This window comes from Macaca fascicularis, chromosome 15 (assembly GCF_037993035.2).
Source record: "Macaca fascicularis isolate 582-1 chromosome 15, T2T-MFA8v1.1".
In the NCBI taxonomy this organism is placed as follows: domain Eukaryota; kingdom Metazoa; phylum Chordata; class Mammalia; order Primates; family Cercopithecidae; genus Macaca; species Macaca fascicularis.
In genome coordinates, this window is record NC_088389.1 from 121,879,108 (window position 1) to 121,902,750 (window position 23,643).

The following is a 23,643-nucleotide window of genomic DNA, read 5'->3' on the forward strand; positions in this document are numbered from 1 at the left end:
AAAATATATATATATGTGTGTGTATATATACACATATATATATGTCCATTTTTGTACTCTCCTTCCTCATAGCAAATAGCGTATGTACAGGGATAGAGAAATGAAGATAAAATGACACTTATTTAACTGTCAAGTGCTTTTTTCTTTTTTCTTTTTGACTCGGCCTTCCTTTTTTCTTATTTTCCTTCATTTGTTATATTGTTTTTCCCTCCCACAGGTTTTTCATTAACCAGCCCAGGAGTTCTTAACTTTTGTTTTTAACTCTCTTTAGGCCACAGACTAATATTTTGAAATCGCATGAAAGGAATGGAGTCTCTCCCCAGAAGTGAACAAACGCAAGACGCGGACCTGCTGGAACCTCTGCGCACTCAGATACATAGACAGATGGTAGGTAGGTAGATATACAGATAGGTAGAGGACAGGTAAGTAAGTGGAGAGACAGATAGTGGGTCGGTAGATAGAAGACAGATAGGTAGAGGATAGGAAGATAGGTAGGTAGATAGATATGCACATGATAGGTAGGTAGACAGCTACATACGTAGATAGGTGATAGGTAGAGCGATAGACAGATGATAGGTACGTAGGTAGATTTATTTCAAGGAATGGCTCATGCAGTTATGGAAGCTGACAACCCCAAAATCTGTGGAGTAGGCCAGCAAGCAAGAGACTCAGGGAAGAGCCGATGGTGCAGTTCACGTCCAAAGGCTCTGTAAGAGGTCACACACCCGAACACTGTGTGACCACTCATTCGGGCACTGTGGTTCAGACAGGTCCACACATAATGTGAACCATCATAAGGGTACAGGGCCTGGGATCAGAGGACCAGGAATCAGTCCAGCCAGGGCCGGCATCCTTGATAGTTCTTTTCCGCCCCTGGACTCCTCACCCCTCGCTCACTGTCTCCCGGCCGTATTAACTGGTTTCCCGTGGCGTTCTCTCCCCCACGTGAGTGGGAGTCTTGCCAAGAGGAAGTCCCTGATGCAGGGGTTTCCCTACACAGGATGAAGCCATCTTCAGGAAAGCAGGTCAGGCACTAGCATGAGTTTTGTTTGTTATTTGTGTATTGTTTTTGGCAAACAACAGAGCAGGCCTATCCTGGGTGTAGAACTGGCCTGGCCCCCACATCCCCCACCCTCACTCATAGCAGTAGCCCAGGTGCCCACACCAGAGGAAGCACAGAGCCATGACGAGGCTCCCTGCAGCCTGCTTTGGAGGAGGCGGCTTCCCCAGGGCTTGGTTTCTAAGCAGCACATCGCCCATTCCACCAAGAACTGGGAGTGCTGGGGGGACACTGGACCTCAATTGATGTATGTGTGAGTGGCAAGGGGGTGTTGTCATGGCCTCGCAGAGATGACAGATTCCTGGAGGAGACAGCCATTCCTGTGGCTGCCAAGTCAGGAGGCGCTCCTCACAATTGCTTGGCGCTGTGGAGGGAGCAGGGGGCAATGCCAGCTCGTTCCACCCGTGTGGTTGTGGGGACTTGTCCCTGATGGTTGTTTGAGTGGGGAGGGGTCTCCCTGCCTCCACCCATCAGTGCCTGTGACCACAGGTCCTTCCTGTGGCCAGACACCCATTGCAGCCCTGGCAAAGGACAGCCGAGTCAGGGCATTGGTTCATATCGAACCGATGCCGTCACGGACTCTGTTCACTCTCAGTATTTCCAGGGGTCCCCAAGGGCCCACCCCAGCCTCTTGGTGAAGAGGGACCACCCCCGGACTCCTGGACATCTCCTGGCTCCTGCCTGCCCACATCAATATGAGACTCCACAGGGATAAGATGCAACAGAGGTCTCATTGCATTTTCTATAATCCTCTGCAGATCTTTGGGGGCAGTTGTTAAATGGAAATGGAAATCAAAACAAAATAAAATAAAAAGTGCCCCACACTTCCTAACAGACAACTTTGCCAGGGTACACCTACTTGGGAAATAAGATTCTTTCTTTTTTCTTTAATCCTTCTTTTTCACTTGGACACTGTGTCCCTCAAGCCTATGGGAGATCTCCCAACTTCCCAAGAGAAAATGTTGAGCCAGAATTATACAGAGATTCAGAAGCATGAGGGGAACAAACACAATGCACTCAGGTATCTCAATGAAGCCTGCACAGGTTAGGAACTCCGCCCTCTCCACACCAGAGCGCTCTGAGGTGTCAGCCCACAGCATCACCGCACAGCCACAGAAGGGAACGCCAGGCAGAGCCCCCTCCCCAGCCATGCTGGATTCACAGTCCCCACCAGCCCATGCCTGCAGCAGGGACAGACACTGTCCAATATAGAGGTACCCAGTACCACAAGGCCCTGTCTTTTGTCTTACCCTAGCCCGACCCTGCAAAAATGGTGAAGGAGCAGCATAGATGTGTCTTGACTCTCAGTGATGATGGGACATTCTATAGCCCCATCAATTCCTAAGCCTCAGGGGACCATGGACACAGCCTAACCCTGCCTGCATCTTCCCACAGCTCCACGCCTGCTCCCGGTGTGCTTCCATAACAGCAGTTTTTTGTTTGTTTTGTTTTGTTTTGTTTACAGGGTCTTGCTCTATTGCCCAGGCTGGAGCACAATGACACAATCATAGCTCACTGCAGCCTCGACCTCCTGGGCTCAAGAGATCCTCCCACCTCAGCCTCCCAAGTAGCTGGGACTACAGGTGCGCACCACCACGCCCAGCTAATATATATAGAGATGGGCCTTTGCCACATTGCCCGGTCTGGTCTCGAACTCCTGGACTGAAGTGATCCACCTGCCTCAGCCTTAGAATAGCAGCTTTGGCATTCGGAGAGCCAGGTTCTCAAGATGTATATGCCCTGGCCCAGCAGCTTCCACATCCCAGGGAGCACAGGTTAGAGAAGCACGCTGTGGGGTCCTCCCCAGGCTCGCTAAGTCAGGACCTCCAGGTGGACCAGCCTCTGTGCTCCCGCAGCCCCTCACCCACCACCCCCACCCGCAGAGCGTTCTGCTGCTGCTCAAGCCAGAGCCTGCCTTGGGGGTGAGCTTCAGGGATTCCTGACAGGGAGCTTTGGCTCTGGGAACCTCCCCTCAGGAAGACCTTAGAAAGGGCTGCCCACACCAGCCAGCTATTGGTTTAATTTTTTTCTTAAAGAGAGAGACCGTGCAAGGCCTAGGTCTCCCCAACAGGCCTGCTTGAACTTGAGGGCTCAGCCTCACTCCCTAGATGGCAAGTGGAGCCCTGGCCCAGGCAGCCCCTGTGAGCACCGCCTGGGTCTATACCTGAGCCAGCTCCACTCCGTCTCACTCAGCCTGCTCTTGAGGGTGGTTGGCTTTAGGACGCAAGGAGCTTGCAGAGCACACCCGCTGGCTTGGAGGTTCCCAGAGGGAACGCGCTGGCAGAAGAGGCACAGAAACCGGATCCCCACACCACGAGGATTCCTCCCTCCTTCCCTTCTCATCCTCCCCTTCTCCCTTCCTTCCTCCCCTTTCTTCCTTCCTTCCCTCTCTCCTTCCTTCCTTCCTTTTTCCTTCCTTCTTTCCCTCTTTTCTTCCTTCTCTCCTTCCTTCTTTCCTTCTTTCCTTCCTTCTCTCCTTCCTTCCTTCCTTCCTTCTTTTCTTCCTTCTCCTTCCTTCTTCTCTCCTTCCTTCTTTTCTTCCTTCCTTCTTTCCCTCTCTCCTTCTTTCCTCCCTTCCTTCCTTTCCTCCTTCCTTCCTTCCCTCTCTCCTTCTTTCCTCCCTTCCTCCCTTCCTTCCTTTCCTCCTTCCTTCTTTCCTTTTTTGACAGAAAATAAATCAAGCAAAAACTGCACAGCTCCTGCACACTGCTGAGAGCACATTAACCTGCTGCGGTTGCTTCTGCTGCTTATGTCGAGCTTCATAAGCAGGGCTGAAAATCCCGCACCACATGCCCGGCCTGGAGCCCTTCTGAAGTTTGTGTGGATTTATCAGATCCATGTTTTTATACCTTTCCCTCACTATTATGTATCCAAAGCCAAGGTATAGCATTCTGTTGTGTGTTTTGAATTTTTACACAGGTGTGCATTCCCTTGCAATGGTTTACTTTTCTTTCTTTTCTTTCTTTCTTTTTTCTTTCCTTTTTTTTTTTTTTGTTTTGTTTTTTGAGACAGTGTCTTGCTCTTTCGCCCAGGCTGGAGTGCAATGGCACGATCTTGGCTCACTGCAACCTCTGCCCTACAGGTTCAAGCAATTCTTGTGCCTCGGCCTCCCGAGTAACTGGGAGGACTGTCACTCTGTCGAGTTATTTTGCAATGTTTAGGGAGAGACTCAGCAAATTCAGTACGGAGTACTGAATTTTCCGTGCCAACTGAGGCATGTGCCACCACACCCAGCTAATCTTTGTATTTTTAGTAGGGATGGGGCTTCACCACATTGCCCAGGCTGGTCTCAAACTCCTGGCATCAAGTGATACACTTGCCTCGGCCTCCCAAAGTGCTGGGATTACAGGCGTGAGCCACCACAGCCAGGATATATTTTTATTTAACAACTTTTTTCAAGATTAGTGTATGTTGTTACATTCATTTTCACTGATTAACATTATTTTATTGTATGAATATACAACAATTTGTCTGTCCAAGTCCCTACAGATGGACAACTAATCGGCTTTCAGATTTTTGCTGTTACAAATACAATCATGCGCCACATAAACTTTTGGTCACCAATGGATTGCACGTACGACAGTGGTCCTATAAGATTATAATACCATGTTTTTACTGCACCTTTTCTATGTTTAGATACACAAATACTTATTGTGCTACAGCTGCCTACAGTGTTCAGTACAGGAACATGCTGTATAGGTCTGTATCCCAGGAGCAATAGGCTCTACCACATAGCCTAGGTATGCGGTAGGTTCCACTAGTTAGGCTTGTGTAAATGTGCTCTGTGACAGTTGCACAATGATGAAATTACCTTACAAGGCCAAGCGCGGTGGCTCACGCCTATAATCCCAAGGCAGGCAGATCACGAGGTCAAGATATCGAGACCATCCTGGCCAACATGGTGAAACCCCATCTCTACTAAAAATACAAAACTTAGCCAGGCGTGGTGGTACATACCTATAGTCCCAGCTACTCAGGAGGCTGAGGCAGAAGAATCGCTTGAAACAGGGAGGCAGAGGTTGTAGTAAGTTGAGATTGTGCCACTGCACGCCAGCCTGGTGACAGAGTGAGACTCAGTCTCAAAAAAAAAAAAAAAAAATTACCTAACAACACATTTCTCTTAATGTATCCCTGTCCTTAAGTAATGACTGTTATTTTCCATCATATATTGTCATTAGGTCTCTAACAATTACCTAACACAATTAACATTGTCGTGTTTAAGAGAAATCATTTACCGATTTCTCTAAAATACTTCTAGTACTGAGTTTGCTGAGTCTCTCCCTAAACATTGAAAATGACTCTACAGAACGACAGTCCTCACTATCCCATATCTTACCAGCTCTGAGAATTATCAGACCTAATGATGTTTTCAATCTGATGGGTGTGAACTATTTCATTTATTATTTGCATTTCCTGATTTTTGTGAAGCTAAGCCTCTCACACACATTTATTAACCAATCAGATTTTTTGGTGAATTATCCCTTCTTTTGCCCATATTGTACTTTTTCTTTTTGATTTGCATAAATGTTCTTATATTATGAAAACACCAATCTTCTGTTAGTCTGTGTCTGTCTCTATTTTCTCTTCCATTTCCTGTATTGGCAATGCTATCGTCTGCAAATGACAAAATTTTGCCTTGTTCTTTTCTGCAATTGTTACTTCTATCTTTTCCATCTCATCTCATTGTCCTGGTTGGGACCTTCAGGAACACGCTCACTGGACACTGTGGTAGTCCCAGCCTCACTGCATATCTGATTTTAAAGGGACTGTTTCTCATCTTTGCCTGTTAAATGTTAATATTTGCTGTAGGTTTCTAGTAGACAGTATTCACCTGGCATGGGAGTCCCATTCTAATATTATATTAGTTTGCTGATGTATTTCTGGGGTTTGTTTCTTTCTTTTTGTGTGTGTGTGTGTGTGTTGTTTTGTCGTTGTTGTTGTTGTTTTTAGACAGTCTTATTCTGTCACCCAGGCTGGAGTGCAGTGGCGTGATCTCAGCTTACTGCAACTTCCGCCTCCTGGGTTCAAGTGATTCTTGTGACTCAACCTCCCAAGGAGCTGGGATTACAGGTGTGCAATGCCATGCATGGCTAATTTTTGTATTTTAGTAGAGACAGAGTTTTGCCATGTTGGCCAGGCTGGTCTCTAACTCCCAACCTCAGGTGATCCACCCTCCTCAGACTCCCAAAATTCTGGGATTACAGGTGTGAGCCACCACACCCAGCTTTCTAATGTATTTCATAGTGAGTAAATGCAGAATGTCATCAAATGCTTTTTTCCCTGCGCCTTTCGAGGATAGCATGCTTTTTCTTCTTTAACCTGTAACTCAGTGAATTACATTAATATATTTCCTAAGTTTAATAATCTCGCGATCCTCAGGTGAGGTGTGCTGATGTATGATATGCACAGAAGCATTTCATTTGTAAATTTTTAAAGGATGTGTGTGTGTTTATGTTCACAAGTGAGATTTTCTTCTCTCCCCTTGTTTTGTCTGGTTCTGTCATGCTGTTCTGTGGAACAGTCTTGAGAAGTTATCTTTTCCTGGGAAATTTGGTAAATTTCACTTACAAAATCATCTAAGCTTGGTACTTTTCTGTTTATTGATTTTTGACTGCTGATTTAATTTCTCTCATGGTCATTTTTAAACCTATAACTTTTATGGCTATGGTTATATGGTTAAATGTCTACTCAGGTTTTAAATCTGTACTTGAGTCAGTTTTGACAGGGCACCCTTTTCTAGAAAAACAACCATTTTCTCTGGGTTTTCAGATTTATTGGAGTAAAGTTGTTCATTGTGTTGGTTATGAGTTTTAATCTTTGGGACAGCTGCATTGAAGTCTCTTTTTTCTTCCTTCTTTGTTTTCTTTCCTTCTTTAACGTTTTCTCTTTTTTCTCTAATCAAACCTTTCAGAGATTGTAGACTTTACTTTTTTCCCAAAATTAGCTTCTGCTTTTGTTAATTCTCACAGATATTTTTAGTTGTCTAATTTGTCAATATCTCCTCATTTATTTCTTATTTCCTTACTTGATTTTGGTTTAACTCTTTTTTCCAAAAATAACTTACTGAGTTGAACACTTACTCGTTTTTAATCTTTTTTCTTTTCTTATATATTTATTTAATGCTATAATTTTCTATAGGCTGTGTTTTTACATGTTTGTATATATAGTGTTCTTGTCATTCAATTCTATATATTTTATGATTTTTATAAAGGCATTTTTTTTCTAACTTTTTCAAGTTCAGGGGTACATATGCAGGATGCACAGGTTTGTTACACAGATAAACGTGTGCCATGGTGGTTTGCAGCACAGATCATCCCGTCCCCCTAGTATCAAGTCCAGCATCCACCAGCTATTCTTCCTGATGCTCTCCATCTCCCAACCCCCTGCCCTCCGACAGGCCCCAGGGTGTTTTGTTCCCCACCATGTGTCCGTGTGTTCTCAGCAGTTAGCTTCCCCACTTGTAAGTGAGAACACATGGTATTTGGTTTTCTGTTCCTGTGTTAATTTGCTAGGGATAATGGCTTCCAACTTTAACCACGTCCCTGCAAAGGACATGATCTCATTCTAAAGGCTATTTTTTGAACCCGAAGTATCTAGGATTGTTTTTGAAGGCAAAACATTATTACTAATTATAACTATTTTACATTTTGAACAGAGAATATCACCTATAGCACAAGCCAGCAAATATTTTCCTGTAAAGGGTCATTATTGTAAATATTTTAGGCTTCGCAGGTTTCATTGAATCTCTGCTACAACTACAGCAAAGCTGAAAAGTGATAGCAATGTTTGACTGACATACTCAGGGGTGTGACCTGACCATTAAGCCAGGTGAAAAAGCAGCTACTAGAAGATTCTTGAGGCAGAGCTAGAAATTACACCAAGAGTAGATGTGTTTTCTTTTTGATTTGTACCTAGCAGAATGGTGTGGCAACAGTTTCTCAAGCATTCCATTCATTTCATGTCCCAGGTAGAAATAACCTAGAATGAGAAAAAAGGCAACAAAAATCAGGTGTCCATGCCTACATAAAACAGAAGAAGAAGATTGTTCAAATATCTGTAATCAGGCCTAGGCAAATAAAGGCAGCTTACAAAAATACAAACACTGTTAAGGTGTGTTGTTTTGTTTTGTTTTTTAAGGAAAACTGGGAAGGGAGAATAAATAGGAGGGACATCAGGGGCAAGATTAGTTCCAAAAATGCACCTGCAGAGTTCTGCAGCTTGTTGGAAGGCAGGCAGCAGCTTGAGTCAGCTTTCAGCAGCCAACCCCCAGAGCCAAGTGCAATCATCAAGCAGTGTCCACAGGGAACAACAAGCAAGGGGCTCCAGCAGAAGAAAAGGAAGGTGCTGGTTGGTGTTGCAGGTCATCTTAGGAGGACAAAGTTCATATTCACGAAACTCATGGGCCGCTCCTGCACCCCCAGAGTCCAGTTGCAAGGCCATGGGCACCGAGACGTGCTCTTCATCTTTTCCAGCTCTAACCTAGACAGTCTTCTCTTTTTATGGAATACTCTTCTGAGAAATACCCCCAAATAAATTGCTGAATGATGCTTTGATGAGATCCTTGAGGACCGTCAAAAGAAACAACCCTCCGAAGACAACCAGATCTAGAGGTGTGCACCTGAGTCTCGCAGTTCCTCATCTTTTTCTAAAGGAAGTGCAGACCTGGGACCAAGCGTGAGGTCTGAGTTCCAGCTCCTTTACCACTTGCTGTGGAACTCTGGGTAAGTCAGTGACCCTGCCTGGGCTTGCTTTCCTCATCTGTGAAATGGGATGCTACTTGAACTTCCCTCATACGGTTCTTGTAAGGATTAGTGAGCTCCTTTATGAAACTCTATCGGACAGTGCTCAGAGCACAGTAACTACTGCACTCTATCTTCTCAAACAGACATTTTTTACAGCAGTTTTAGGTTCACAGAAAAATTGGTCAGAAGGCACAGAGGTTTCCTGTATGCCTCCTGTTCCTGCACAAGCATAGCTTCCCCAACTACCGATATCCACCCCCCTCACAGTTGTGCATCTGTTCCAATCGATAAACCTACATTGATACGTTATTACCACCCAAAGTCTACATCCAATTTTTATTAGAATGATTTTTTTTTGGATTTTTATGATTTTTCTTCATGGGGCAATACAAACATATCTTGGCACAAACTTATTCTCAAGCTTGTACACTCTGTTTTCTTGGGATAAAGGTGGTTCAAGGTGTAGAATTTTGGTTTTTAGTAAGACCCACTGAGAAATGTTATGATCTGAATGTGTGTGTTTCCTCAAAATGTATGTTGAAATCCTAGGCTCCACGGTGATGGTTTAAGAAGTGGGGCCTTTGGGAGGTGTTGAGGCCATGAGAGTAGAGCCCTAATGAAAGGGAGTGAGAAGCAACAGAGAGACCCTTGCCCTTCCCCTATATGAGGTCACAGCAAGAACTGTGCAGTCCGCAACCTTCCCCAGGCGACCCTCACCAGAACCCAACCAAGCTGGCACCCTGATCTTGGACTCCCAGCCACCAGAACAGGGAGAAATAAATTTCTATTGTTTACCAGCCACCTGACCTATGACATATTTTTTATAGCAGCCTTAATGGACTAAGACAGTAAGTTAGCAGAGAAAATAGTAGGCATTGGAGATAGAAGACCTGGGTTTGGCTCCAAATTCTGCTGCTAGTAGCTCTGAGACCCCAGTTCTCTGAAGCTCAAGGGTAAATAAATGCAGACATCCACCCAAGGACGGTGGCCAGGCTACAGTGGAGTTCACAACGACTATTAATATCCTGATGGTGCAATGGCTGGATGGGGCACAGTAACCTCACCTTTATCCTTTTCCATGTCTTCCCTCAGCATTTCTTTCCCTTCTTAAAAGAAAAGGTACGTCATTTATAATGTTGGTTTGGTGCAGGGAACGTTATCAGGGTAGGTGGCAATTTACCTGAGGAGTCTCGACGCGTGAGTAAATACTCTTTGCTTTGCCGCAGTATTGCGGAAGTCCATAATACAACGGGATATTCTTTTCTTGTAGTCAAAAGCAGTTGTACATTATTTTTGCTTGTCTCTGATGGCGTCAAGTCTAAATCACAGCCATCAGCTGACTCCTGATGTGTGGGTAAAAAAGGTCCTGACAAGCCCCATCTTTTCCAGCCCAAGAATGGTAAACATGTTGCTCCCTCTAGAATCGATACACTCTCTGAAGGTGGCTTCCTAAGACTGTGTGTACGCTAACAGGCTATTTCTTTGTGCAAATGACTGCACTTTAACATTTTTATTATTAAAAATGAGAACGAGTTGGTAGGAAAACAAGTCCTTTGTGTGTGTCCCAAATAAATTAATCTGATTGTAAAGTTGAGATATATAGGGTAATGTCATTAACCTTTGGTAGCTTCTTACGAAAATAATTTCTCTAGAGTGTCTATATTGTGAAATGTATTTTTATTTCCCAAGTAGAACATGCCACTGGGATTTTGAGAAAAAATAAAAAAAAATGTAAGTTCAGCAACATGAATATTGACATTTGTTTTTGAAGACAATAAAGCTCGGCTTTCAAAAATGATGTCGGCTTTTTGGAACCCACAATCTATAGACGATTCCATCTAATCTTTATTGAATGCCTGCTGTGTACAGACACTAGTATGTGAAACCTTTTTATGGGGTAGGCTTTACTTTATTTATTCTCTTTTTATAGATGAAGAAACTGAACACAGAGGGAGGGATTATTCACCAAGTTTGCACGGTTACTACGGAGCAAGGCAAGATTCAAACCGAGCCTTGGTCATCTGCAAAGCCCACGCACTTCCCAGGTGGCTGCCCTGCCCTTCTCGGGACCCAAGGGAGGCTCCAGACCTGTGCTAAGCAGTAGAATATCTGCCAGCCACATGAGGCTATTGAGACTAACTATAGGGTATTTAAAATTAAATGGAATCAAACGTTTAATCCTTTGATTGCACCAGCCCCAATTCAAGTGCTCAAAGCCTTATGGCGGCCAGTGCTTTCCCCTGCACAGCATGTTCAGTAGACCCTTTTACAGCAGATGGCTGTCTTAGACATGACCGTTTGGTTGCTCTCCACCTCTCAGCCCCTTGGCTTCTGCTGGAAAATCGTCAGATGTCTCTGTGCAAAAACGACACCCAAAGCTGAGTTTCCAGGTCCTGGCTTACCTTCTGTCTGGGCTCTGTGACCCCCAAGTCCTTGCTCTTTTGCTAGCTTTCTGGTTCCTTCCTACAGTTTTGTCCATGTTTTCTAGCTCTCGGTGGGAGCACTGGCCTGAAACAAGTCAGGTCACTTTCTCCAGCATTTCGTTTTCCCTGTGCATCTGTCCACATGCCTTTCCTTTGCTCTAACCCACAGAGTCTTCTGTTGCCTGGTGGACAGTACACCTAACCATGCCTACAATTTAAAATGTGTTGTTTATAAACCTCTTCTAGTGATTGTCTCAATGGATGCTAGCCCCATGTCATGCATCCAGAAAACCCCATTATGCCCAAATGCTACCAGCCTCATGGGCATCTACACACACATGACCCCACATGGACGGCCAAGGCCAGGTCCTCTCTTGGCACTCGCATATAATCTCCCCTCAGCCAACTCTTTCAGGGCTTCCCCAAAACGTGCCTTGCTTACCCATCCAGGGCATCAACCTCCATCCCAACTCAGCTTCACCTGCTCCCCGCTGCAGCTTCACTCGACCTATCAATCAATACACCCACAGTCCTGAAGACACTAAAGGACGCTCATCCATCACTGCCTATGGGACTCGCCGTGATGATACTATTATTATGCCTCTTGAGGCTGGCTGAGTTTCCAAATTCCAAGAAGCCAGCGCAAATGTGTATTCCAATGTAAGTACATTTATTTTTATTTATTTTATTTTATTTTTATTTAACAAATAAGCATGCAATACAATGTGGGAAGAAGAGTTTCCCAACTCTTTGCTGCAGCTTATGACCTGGTTCCCAAGTGCCGCTGCTTGTTCCCAGAGTAGCCCAGGAAAACAGCCTCTCTCTTTTATTCTTCCTCCCTTCCTTCTTCCTTTCCTGCCTTCGTTCCTTCCTGTCTTTTCTTTCTCTCTCTCTCCCTCTCTCCTTCCTTCCTTCTTCTATCTTCTATCCTGTCTTTCTTTTTCTTTCTTTCTTTTTTTCTTGCTTGTTTGCTTGCTTGCTTGCTTTCAAGAGTCTCACTCTGTTGCCCAGGCTGAAGTGCAATGGCATGATCACAGCTCACTACAGCCTCAACCTCATGGGCTCAAACAATTCTCCCACCACAACCTCCCAAGTAGCTGGGATCACAGGTATGCACCACCATGCCCAGCTAACTTTTGTATTTTTTGTAGAGATGGAGTTTTACCATATTGCCCAAGCTGGTTGCAAACTCCTGGGCTCAAGCAATCTGTCAGCCTCAGCTTCCCAAAGTGCTGGGATTACAGGCCTGAGCCACCACACCTGGCCACAACTTTATTTTTTAAAGCATGTTTAGGGTCACAGCAAAATTCAGAGGCAGGCATAAGGTTTCCCATATACTTCCTACCTCCACACATGCATAACCTCCCTCATTATCAACATCCCCCACCAGAGTGATACCCTGGTTACAACTGATGAACTTATACCGACACACCATCGTCACCCGAAATTCATAGTTTACACCGGGGTTCACTCTTAGTGTTGTAAATCCTGAGTTTAAACAAATGTATAATGACACATATCCATCATTATAGTATCACACAGGGTATCCTCACTGCCTTAAAACTCCTCTGTGCTATTTATCTCCCTATCCCCAACCCCTTGCAACCAACCACAGATCTTGCAACCACTATAAGAATATCTTATAGTTAGAATCATACAATGTGCAGACTTTTTCAGATTGGTTCCTTTTATTTAGTCATGTGCATTTAAAGTTCCTCCATATTTTTTCACAGATTGCGAGCTCATTTCTTTGGATGTCTCATGGTTTATCTATCCGTTTACCTACTGAAGGACATCTTTGTTGCTTCTAAGTTTTGGCAGGTATGTACTAAACTGCTGTAAAGCTGCTATCTGTGTGCAGGTTTTTGTGTGTATGTGGATGAACATGTTTTCAACTCCTTTGGGTAAATAGTAAGGAGATGATTGCTGGATCCTATGGTAGAGTGTTCTCAGTTTTGTAAGAAACCACCAAGTTGTCCTTCAAAGTGGCTGTACCATTCTGCATTCCCACCAGCCACGTTCCTGTTGTCCCATATCCTCACCAGCATTTGGTGTTGTCAGTGTTACAGATTTGGTCATTCTAAAAGATGTGTAGTAGTGTCTCGTTGCTGTTTTAATTTGCACTCTCTGGTGACATGTGATACACAGCGTTTTTTTCATATATTTTTTTTCCCATCCATATATCTTCTTCGGTGTGTTTGTTAAGGTCTTTGGACCACTTTTTAATCAGCTTGTTTTCTTACTGCTGAGTTTTAAGAGTTCTTTGTGTGTATATATATATATATTTGTTTCTTTCTTTTTCAAATGTTATATTAGATTCAGGGGGTACCTGTGAGGGTTTGTAACCTGGGTAGATTAGGTGATGCTGAGGTTTGGGGTATGAATGACCCATCACTCAGGTTCTAAGCATAGTACTCAACAGCTTTTCAAAAGGTGTTTTCTCTATGCTCAGTAGGTAAGCCTAAAGAAATTGTGTTCAGCCTGGCCAATCACCCTTTCTCATTCAGAATGACTTTCTGTGCTTTACCCAGATGTATATACGAGGTCTGTCTTTTAGCCAGTTTCAAAGATGTTTATTTTACCTTTAATTCTGACAGCAATTGGTATATTGCAGTTCTATTCTGCCACTAACCACCTGGAGTTAGCACGAACCTCACGGGTGAGGAGCACAGTCAGTCCCGAGTGTATGTGTATGAATACTCACATAGACAGCCCCCTCCAGACAGCAGCCACAAGTTCAGTGTGTCCCAGGCCACTCACACTTTTGACCAACTGGCTAGTAATTCAAGGACTTCCACAATCCTGTCATGTTTGATCATTGGCTATAACAATGCATAGAACTCGAGAAAGTGCTACACTTTTGATTATAGCTTTACAATAAAGAGAACAGCTCAGGGCCACCCAGATGAAGAGACACAGAGGGAAGGCCTGGGAGGATCCCCAACACAGAGCTTCCTTGCGCTTCCGGTGAAAATAAGGCGCACCTCCCTCCCGGCAAACCCATGTGTTCATCAACCAAATCACTGCTGATGCTCAGTGTGTGGAGTTTTGACGGGTTCATTACGTAGGTATGATTGACCACTGGGTTGAACTCAGTCTCCAGCCTCCCCTCCCTTCTCTGGAGCTTGGGCTGGGTCAAAGTCCCAATCCTAGTATCTCATGGATCGTCTTTCTTGTGTCCAGCCCCCACTCCTGAAGCTGTCTAAGGGCTCACTGGGAGTCACCTCATTAGCATAAACTCAAGAGTGAGCCAAGAGGCTCATGAATAACAAAGACAGTTCTACCACTCAGAAAAATCCAAGGGCTTTAGAAGCCCTGTGCCAGGAACTCAGAACAAACACCAGACAAATCCCTTATTATAGAAAACCTTTATAGCTTGTTCACAGGTATATGATGAGACTCGTATTCACGAACGGAAGGATGTCAGAGTCTTATTTTCCTATTCAATAATAAATCAAATACCGTCTACTCCTTTGTATGACTTCCTCAAAATCTGTCCAAGAGAACAATTTAAATTGCAAGACGGCAATGGATCAAATTTCTTCACTTGGAAAAGATAATATTGCTACTGCTACCTCTGCTACCATGATGACTAATGACAACCGCTGATCTTGCTTTTGGAGCCTATACTGTACACTACTTAAAAGGCAATGAGTTAGGTAAAGGCAGCAAATATAAGAGAATCAGGCTTCAGAAAATTGTTTTAAAAGTTTGCTTCTTGAAACTGATTTCCACCAAAAGCAAACAATTTATAAAGGCTACACATGTACGTTCGGCCTGAATCATGTGCACAGAGACATGAGAAAGGTTGGAAAGCCAGGTTTGCAAAATCCTTAGGGTCAGGCTTGAGTGAAAATGCAAGCCTCAGAGTCAAAACCAATTTACAATATAAGATGCAGTTGGTTGACATAAAGAATTCAGTAAGGCTTGAAAAAAAAACTTAATTAAGAAAAGTCTGGGGGGAAGAAAAGAGAAATGTTGCCTGGAGCTTTCATTGAAATCAGAGACATCCTAAAAAGCCCATGGCCAGTTCTGGCCCCGCATAGCTGAAGGACCTGGCAAAACCCCAGCTTTCAGTAATAATTAACACTCATAAAGTTAAAATGAAGTTATCAAGGGGCCATTTTGGCCATGCTTAAAAGACTAAACACATCTGCCAAAACAATGACATTTCCAAACTCTTAATTTTTGCAACATGTATATATGTGTTCTCAGTTTTCAGTGTATGCATTACTGAGAGGAAAACAACCAGAGAGAAAGAAAAATGTTTTCTCATTAATCAGAAGGAGATTAGACTGCTGTTTCTGCATACTGTGCCCAGCAAGATTCAGAGTTAAACATCGCCACTCAAAGAGCTGACGTTGAACAAAAAATAACAGTTGAACTTATTCCTGCTTTACACCAAAAAGTGTTATTAATTTTTAATTTCCTGGGCATACAGTATGCATCAGTATTTTCTGAATTAGATCCTGAGAGAGTGATTTTGACTATGGGACCACTAGTAAAATATCAGCTCACATTCTACAGTTATCAACATCCAGACAAATAAGCTAATGTTAGGGAATGCCAGCAGAAACTAAAACAAAACACTCAAGAAACTGTGATTCTGAAACAGAATACAAAGTAACAATGTGTGAAATAGTTGAAGAAATAAAAGGCAGAATTAGTAAAAACGCGTATGAAAGGTCAATGAGACAGATTATTTTTGAAGCATTTTTTAAAAAATCAAAAACTGTGTGTGTGTGTGTGTTTGTCCAAAGTCTTGCGAGTTTCATGAGAAAAAAGAGGTAGAATGGGAGCACATTCAACTTTGTTCAGTGGATAAATGGATAAACTCTGGGTTAAGAGACAAAGTCAAAAGTTGACCCTGCCCAGATGTTTTGAATCCAGGGCTGCTGAGTTAATGAACAAGATAATGGGATTCCATTACTAACTAAAAACCCTTGATGCAAAGGCCCAGGCCTTCCCCATGCCCTGGTTTTCCTCAGCCATCTCTCTTCTTGTGTATCTCATGTATTTTCTTAGGAGAAACCATGTACTTTGCAAGGATTCTAATACAGTACTTCTGAGTTGTAACTTTCTCTTATTTACTAATAAATATCTAATGAGTGACTACTATCTGCCAGAACTTCTTAGCACTGAGATTCAACAGAATTTGTGCTCCTGGAATTATATCCTAGAAAAGAGGCAAAAATAAACAGAGGAAATGCAAAAACAATTACGATCATTTCAAATGGTGATAAATGCTTTGAAGGAAACAGGTAATCCAGAGTGACTGGCGATGAGGGTGGCTGCGTTAGGTGGAAGGAAACGGGTAATCCAGAGTGGCTGGTGATGAGGGTGGCTGCGTTAGGTGGAATGGCGCTGAGAAACCAGGCTGGAGCATGGCTACTGCTGAGATCCTACTGACGAGGATCCCGGCATGCCAAGGCTGGCCAAAGAGAGAATGGATGCTTGAGGGAAACAGGCAGAATTTCAAACAGAGGGTCTACAACTGTGCGATGGGAACGGCTGTCTGTGGAAAGAATCTAGAAAATGTCCTTCTGGACCATGTGTGCAGCGGTAGGAAACAGAATCCAAGAAACAGGCACGAACCAGATTCCGCAGGCCTGAGATGCCAAGATAAGGTGTTTGGGTTTTGTTCTCAGTGTGCTGAGAGGTGCATTTGAGAGTCTGCAACCAGGGAGGAGTGTAATCTGATTTACGTCTTGTTAAAAAGTCCCTTTGGCTGTTGTGTATCCACAACCACATGTAGATACTTATGAGAGGTATCAAGGGCTTCTGACATTACAGGGCTTGAGGTACCCTGAAGGGCTCCCTCACTACAATATACGTGGTAGGATCCCAGGAAAGCAAGGGAAATTTTCAAGGAGGAGTGAGGAGAAAGGTTGAGCTGAAACCTGAATAGAGCAGGTGTATAAAAACAAACTCTGAAGGCAAATTCTTAGAACTGCACTGCAAAGACGAAGTCAAACTTTGGACCCACTGCAGGACTGGATATCTGAACTCAAGCTCCTAAAGACGCAGTGTGGTTGTAGTCTGGTAGTATCCTTGAGCTCCCGGCAGAAGCAACAACAATGCTCTATATTGCAAAGTAACCTATTTTAATCCCAAGGATTTTCTCAGATTAAGTTAAAAAAAATATGAGCTCACAATCTATAGTTATCAACATCCAGACAAACAAGCTAGCATTAGGGAATACCAGCAGACACGAAAACACTCAAGAAATTGTAATTATAAAATAGTATATAAAATAACAGTGTGTGAAATATTTGAAGAAATAAAAGGCAGATCTTAAAAATCATTATGGAGGCTGGGCACAGTGGCTCATGCCTGTAATCCCAGCACTTTGGGAGGCCAAGGCAGGTGGATCACCTGAGGTCAGGAGGTCGAGACCAGCCTGGCCAACATGGTGAAACCTCGTCTGTACTAAAAATACAAAAATTAGCTGGGCGTGGTGGCACACACCTGTAATCCCAGCTATTTGGGAGACTGAGGCAGGAGAATCACTCAAACCCGGGAGGCAGAGGTTGCAGTGAGCCGAGATGCAGACACTGAGACACTGCACTCCAGCCTGAGTGACGGAGTGAGACTCCATCTCAAACACACACACACCAAAAATTATGGAGTAAAATACTGTAAAAAATTACAAGACATATTTGAAAATGATCAAATGAAACATTAAGAAATAAAAATGTAATTATTAAAGTTAAAATGTTAATGATAAGCTAACTCGTGGATTAAGTAGAGACTGAGAGAATTGGTGAACTGAAAGATGGGCTTAAAGAAATTGAACAAAGTCTAATACAGGGATAAGGAGATAGGAAATATAAAAGAGAATAAAGACACAGAGGATAGAATAAAATATTTAAGTTATATCTATCAAAGTCCCAGAAGGAGAGAATAGAGAGACAAGAAAAGAGGTGATTTTTAGGAATTTCCAGAGTTAGTTGATTTCATGGTGCACAGATGCAGGAAACATAACAAATACCCAACAAAATAAATAAAAAGCAATATATATGCAGACAGATTTTGCAATATGGTTGTAGAATCCCAAGTCAAAGAGAAGATCTTGAAAGCAGGCAAAGAGAAAAATAGAGCAGCTACAAACAAGCAATCATTATCCTGACAGAGGCTTCTCAACAGTGAGCATGGAAACCAGAAGACGATGAAGTCACATCTGACCACAAAATTATTGCCAGCTTAGAATTGTAAAGCTATCAAAAGTATCTTTCATAAAAAGTATCTTTCAAAAAGAAAGGCAGCATAAATACATTTTCGTTTGAATAAAAATGGAGTTACCTTTAGACATCTTCTGATCTAAAATATTCTAAAAGATGCATTTCATTAAAGGAAATTCTAAAATATGTATGTGTTTCAGTAGGAAGTCCAGAAAAAGTATCTAGAATGAAAGCCTGGGATATTTAAAGGAATTATGACCAAAAGAACATTTGTAAATAAAAACAAATATTAGCAGTGTTAAACAAAAATGTCTCCTGTGGGATTTTAAAAAAAGAAAGAAGAGAGCTAGAGTACTAGACATCAATGGCATGTGAATAAGTGGGGAGGAGATGATAGGAGGATTTTTTTGTTTGTTCTGTTTTGTTTTGCTTTGTTTTGAGACAGAGCCTCGCTTTGGAGTGCAGTGCCACGATCTCAGCTCACTGCAACCTCTGCCTCTCAGGATCAAGGGATTCTTGTGCTTCACCCTCCGGAGTAGCTGGGATTACAGGCACGTGCCACCATGCCCGGCTAATTTTTGTATTTTTAGTAGACACAGGGTTTCACCATGTTGGCCAGGCTGATCTCAAACTCCTGACCTCAAGTAATCCACCTGCCTCGGCCTCCCAAAGTGCTGGGATTACAGGCATGAGCCACCATGCCTGGCCTATAGATAGTTTTATGCTCTAAGGTTCATGTACAAATAAAGAGATAATTAAGATATTTATCAACTTTAGATTCTGTTAAATCGTCACAGTGACATTTCAAAGGTAGTTGCTCAAAGAGGAAAATAGATCAATAACTTCCAAATTATTATACAGGGAAAGTATGGAATAAGACAAAATTAAAAATATATCAAACTCAACCTACTCCCCTTTCAAAGAAAGCAAGACAAAAGAAGGATAAAAGGAGCAAGAAAAAAATTAACAGTTAGATAATTGAAATAAATCTAAAAACATCAGTAATAACAATTACTATAAAGTGACTCACCTTGCTCTTCAAAAAACCAGATCAAATATTTTTAAAAGTAATAAAATACTTTTACAAGCAACATACCTAAAACAAAAGAGTGGCTGGAAGATTGAAAGGAAAAGGTTGGAAAATATAAACCAGGCAAATAATCAATAAAAGGCTGGTTATCACATCAAATAGAAGAGTCAGGTCTTGAAGCATTATTAGAGTAAAGATGGTAATCAAAAAAGAATAAAAGAATCAATTCACCAGAAAGCAAAATAATGTATAACTTATTTTCATCTAATGAAATAAGCTAAAAACATATAAAGCAAAACTTGATAGAACTATAGGAAGAAACAGCACGTCTGTAATTGCAGTGGGAAATGTTAATACACTTCTCTCAATTATCAATGCATGAAACAATCTAAACAACTGTAAAATGGTGAATACAAGCAGTTATTCAAACAGCTACTAACAAGTTTGAACTCATAAAAATATATAGAATCCAGCCAGGTATAGTGGCTCTCGCCTGTAATCCCAGCACTTTGGAAGGCGAAGGAGGGAGGATCATTTGACCCCAGGAATTCGGGGCCAGCCTCAGCATGGTGAAACCTGGTGTTACTAAAAAATACAAAAATTAGCTGGGCAAGGTGGCATGTATCTGTAGTCCCAGCTACTTAGGAAGCTGAGGTGGGAAAACAGATTGAGCCCAGGAGGTCAAGGCTGCAGTGAGCCATGACTGTACCACTGCACTTCAGCCTGGGCAACAGAACGAGACCCCGTCTCAGAAATACACACACACACACGTATACATGTGTACATGTGTGTATATATACACTATATATATGTGTGTATATATACATACACATATATGTACACATATATACATGTGTGTATATATGTTGCATATATACATATACGTGTGTGTATATACGTGTATGTGTATATATACACCTATATATAAATATACATAGATGTGTGTACATATGTGTATACATATATCTGCATATAGAATCCCGTACATCTCAAAGAATGTACATTATTAGAATAAACAAAATTTGATAACCACATACTATAAAATAATGCTCCATAAATTTTTTAAAAATGTAGGGGGTTATAACCAAAATGTTTCTCTAAAATAAACCAGATTGGAAAGAATAGAAAATATCAGAGCACATCATACTGAAGAAGAAAAGTATCATTTCTAGAAACTTGCTTTAGATATAAACATCCTAATATATGTATATTTGTGTGCAATAAGTCTCAATATAAATGTATTTCTTATATAGTCACAGTCAAAAATGTTTCAAAACCACTACCTAAGAAACTTTTGTACATAGGCCTCTGGAGAAATGTACAAATATATTCACAGCAAGATTATTCATGTCGGAAACCAACAAATTGTTCTCTCTTCCTGGGATGGAGCATGGACAGCACTGCAGAGCAGTAGGAATGAACCATAGATCTATGCCCAGCAACACAGATGAGCCATAAAACGAATGCTGAATTTGTAAAAAGCAAGAAAGCATATATGAACCTCAAAAACAAAGTTAAATAACATTTTAAGTGATATACAACATATAAATATGTGTTTAAAATATTTAAGTATCAGGGAAATGATCACTTAATTTCAGGTTGGAGGAGAGCTATTGCTGGGGAAAAGGCAGGATAACAGGATCGGGGAAAACACACAAGTGTGAGATGAAATCATATGAAATTGCCTCTATTCAAAAATTTTTTAATCTTAAAAAATGGCATTTCACATGGTTCAACCTGATAGCTCCAAGTGTACTGGTAACATCCTGTCACTTAAGATGAGTTGTGAGTTTACAAATATTAGGTTTATGATTATGACACCTAACTTGAATTTGTTTATGTATTACATTATGTGTATAAAGCATTACAACATTTAAAAAAAAAAAAAAAAAAAAAACCTTTCTTAAAAGAGTGCAACAAGGTCCCGGGGGTCCATGTGAGAGAGTATTGCACAAGGTTGGAAACCAGATAAAGGAGAGATGTTAAAGGGTGGAGGATTTATTATACTTAGTTGAAGGCAAACTCAGTTAGGCTCTCTCCTGTGCTGGTTACTGGGAGTGAGGGAAACGACAGCAAATCTATGTCAATTTCCTCTGAGCTAAATGAAACAATACAAGATGATGCTTTGATTTGGGGAAGAGGAGTTAGGGTTTGATGTGGGTTTGTTTTATGGTATAAAATATACCACCATAGAACTGATAGATGTTCAGGACAGAAATTTTAGGAAATACAAAAAGTATAAAAAATAAAATAGGTTGCCACCCCCAACCCACTCAGGCTAACAGCAACAGCTAAGGTACTGAACACTGGTTTAAAAAAAGAAAAAATACATGAGAAAAAAAAAAGTCTATGAATTGTTTGGTAGTTCATGGAAAGCCCTCTTGTAGTCCAAGGACCATATTATAGCAGGAAATGCAGCTAGAAAGAATTGCCTGGAAGGAAAAGCTGCAATCACAAATAAAATCATCAGTTGTATAATATTTTTCGGTCATTACAGGAAGCAGGTATCAAAACTGCTTTCACCACAAAATGTGGGGATATGGCTTTCATTGTGCCCCAGTGTGAAATTATTCCAGTTAAAGGGGTTTGCAGAATGGCAACTGGTTGTTTTCTTAAAAGAAATCCTGGTGTCATCGACAGATGTGAGTTTTACTCACCTAACATGGAGATGTTTTCAAGGATGCTGCCAGTAATGAGAAATAGTGAATTGCTATGAAATTTTGCTATGCTGGACTTGGTAAAGGCCAAAGTGAAGTGGCTAACATGAGTCATGCCGCACAGGTTATTTTTAAAATACTGGAGAAATCCTGGTTGCCACAGAACTGTGTACAAGTTGATACGAAGATTGAATTTGGTGTTGATGTAATCACCAGAGAAGTTGTTGTTGTTGACATTACCAATAGTGCTACCCAGAGACTCTGGCCATCAAGAGATCAAAGCCAACAGAAAGAAAAACAGTCTTATTGTGACCTCAAAGAAGTAACTCTGGAAGGGCTCCAGATGGTAAAAAAAACAAACAAACAAACAAACAAACAAACAAACAAAAAAACTTTGAGTGGGTTGCAGTGATTGTAGAATTGCTTTGAAAATCAGAAAGTCAGTACAGGGGTGTAGTATGCATGGGCTCAATGTCTGATCTAGATCACCATGAAAAAATCAAGAGGGCCTGTGGAAATTTAGGGTTTGGATAACATCTGCCCATAAAGGACTAGATGAAACTCTGAGGATTGATTAAAGCTGAGTCTGAAGGGATGGCATTCTTGCTGTATTTGTGGCAGTGGCAGGCAGAGGCCATGGCTGGGGACCGGTGATGCCTGGGAACACTGCATAGCCAGGTAGTTATCAACTGTCCTCCCCTCATACCAGACAGGGAGCTCAGGATGTGTGAGCTTCCCTTGACAGGGGTCTCAGGGAGTGGACCATACTTTCTGCAGAAGACTCAGCTCAGTATCATGCCCAGATATTTGGATTAAGCCATCATTTGGTAGGGGGCAAACTGTGAACAAGCATATTGAACACATGGATTTCATTGAAGAGAAAATCAGAGTTGTAATTTATAAGAAAAACAATGCCATTGCATTTTTTAAGGAAAACACTTCAAATTTCTAATTTAGCTGCAGGAACAAAAGCAAGATAAAAAGATGATTTTATTTATTTATTTATTTATTGAAATGGAGTCTCGCTTTGTCACCCAGGCAGGAGTGCAGGGGCACCATCTCGGCTCACTACAACCTCCACCCACTGGGTTCAAGCAATTTTCCTGCCTCTGCCTCCAGAGTAGCTGGGACTACAGGTGTATGCCACCATGCCTGGCTGATTTTTGTATTTTTAGTAGAGACAGGGTTCAAACTCCTGACCTCAAATGATCTGCTCACCTCAGCCTTCCAAAGTGCTAGGATTACAGGTGTGAGCCGCCACACCCAGCCAAAAAGATTATTTTAAATCAGAGAAGACAAATTAAAGGTATGGGTAAAATAAAATAAAATAAAATAAAATAAAATAAAATAAAATAAAATAAAATAACAGAAACCAAAAATAAATAAAAAATCACTTATAATTTTACCATTCAGAAACTGTCTTTTAAAAGAAATTCCAATAGCAATGAGCACATCCAGCAACCCATCTTGGTTTCTAAATACCTTTCTCCACTAAAAAGAACCAGAGGCCGGGCTCAATGGCTCACGCCTGTAATCCCAGCACTTTGTGA

The 23,643-nt window shown here is 41.9% G+C and overlaps 1 pseudogene; it reads left to right on the top strand.

Annotated features, from left to right (window-relative positions):
* Window positions 1-16,726: 16,726 nt before the first annotated feature.
* Window positions 16,727-22,905, top strand: LOC102117653 (bifunctional phosphoribosylaminoimidazole carboxylase/phosphoribosylaminoimidazole succinocarboxamide synthetase pseudogene; annotated as a pseudogene).
* Window positions 22,906-23,643: the final 738 nt, after the last annotated feature.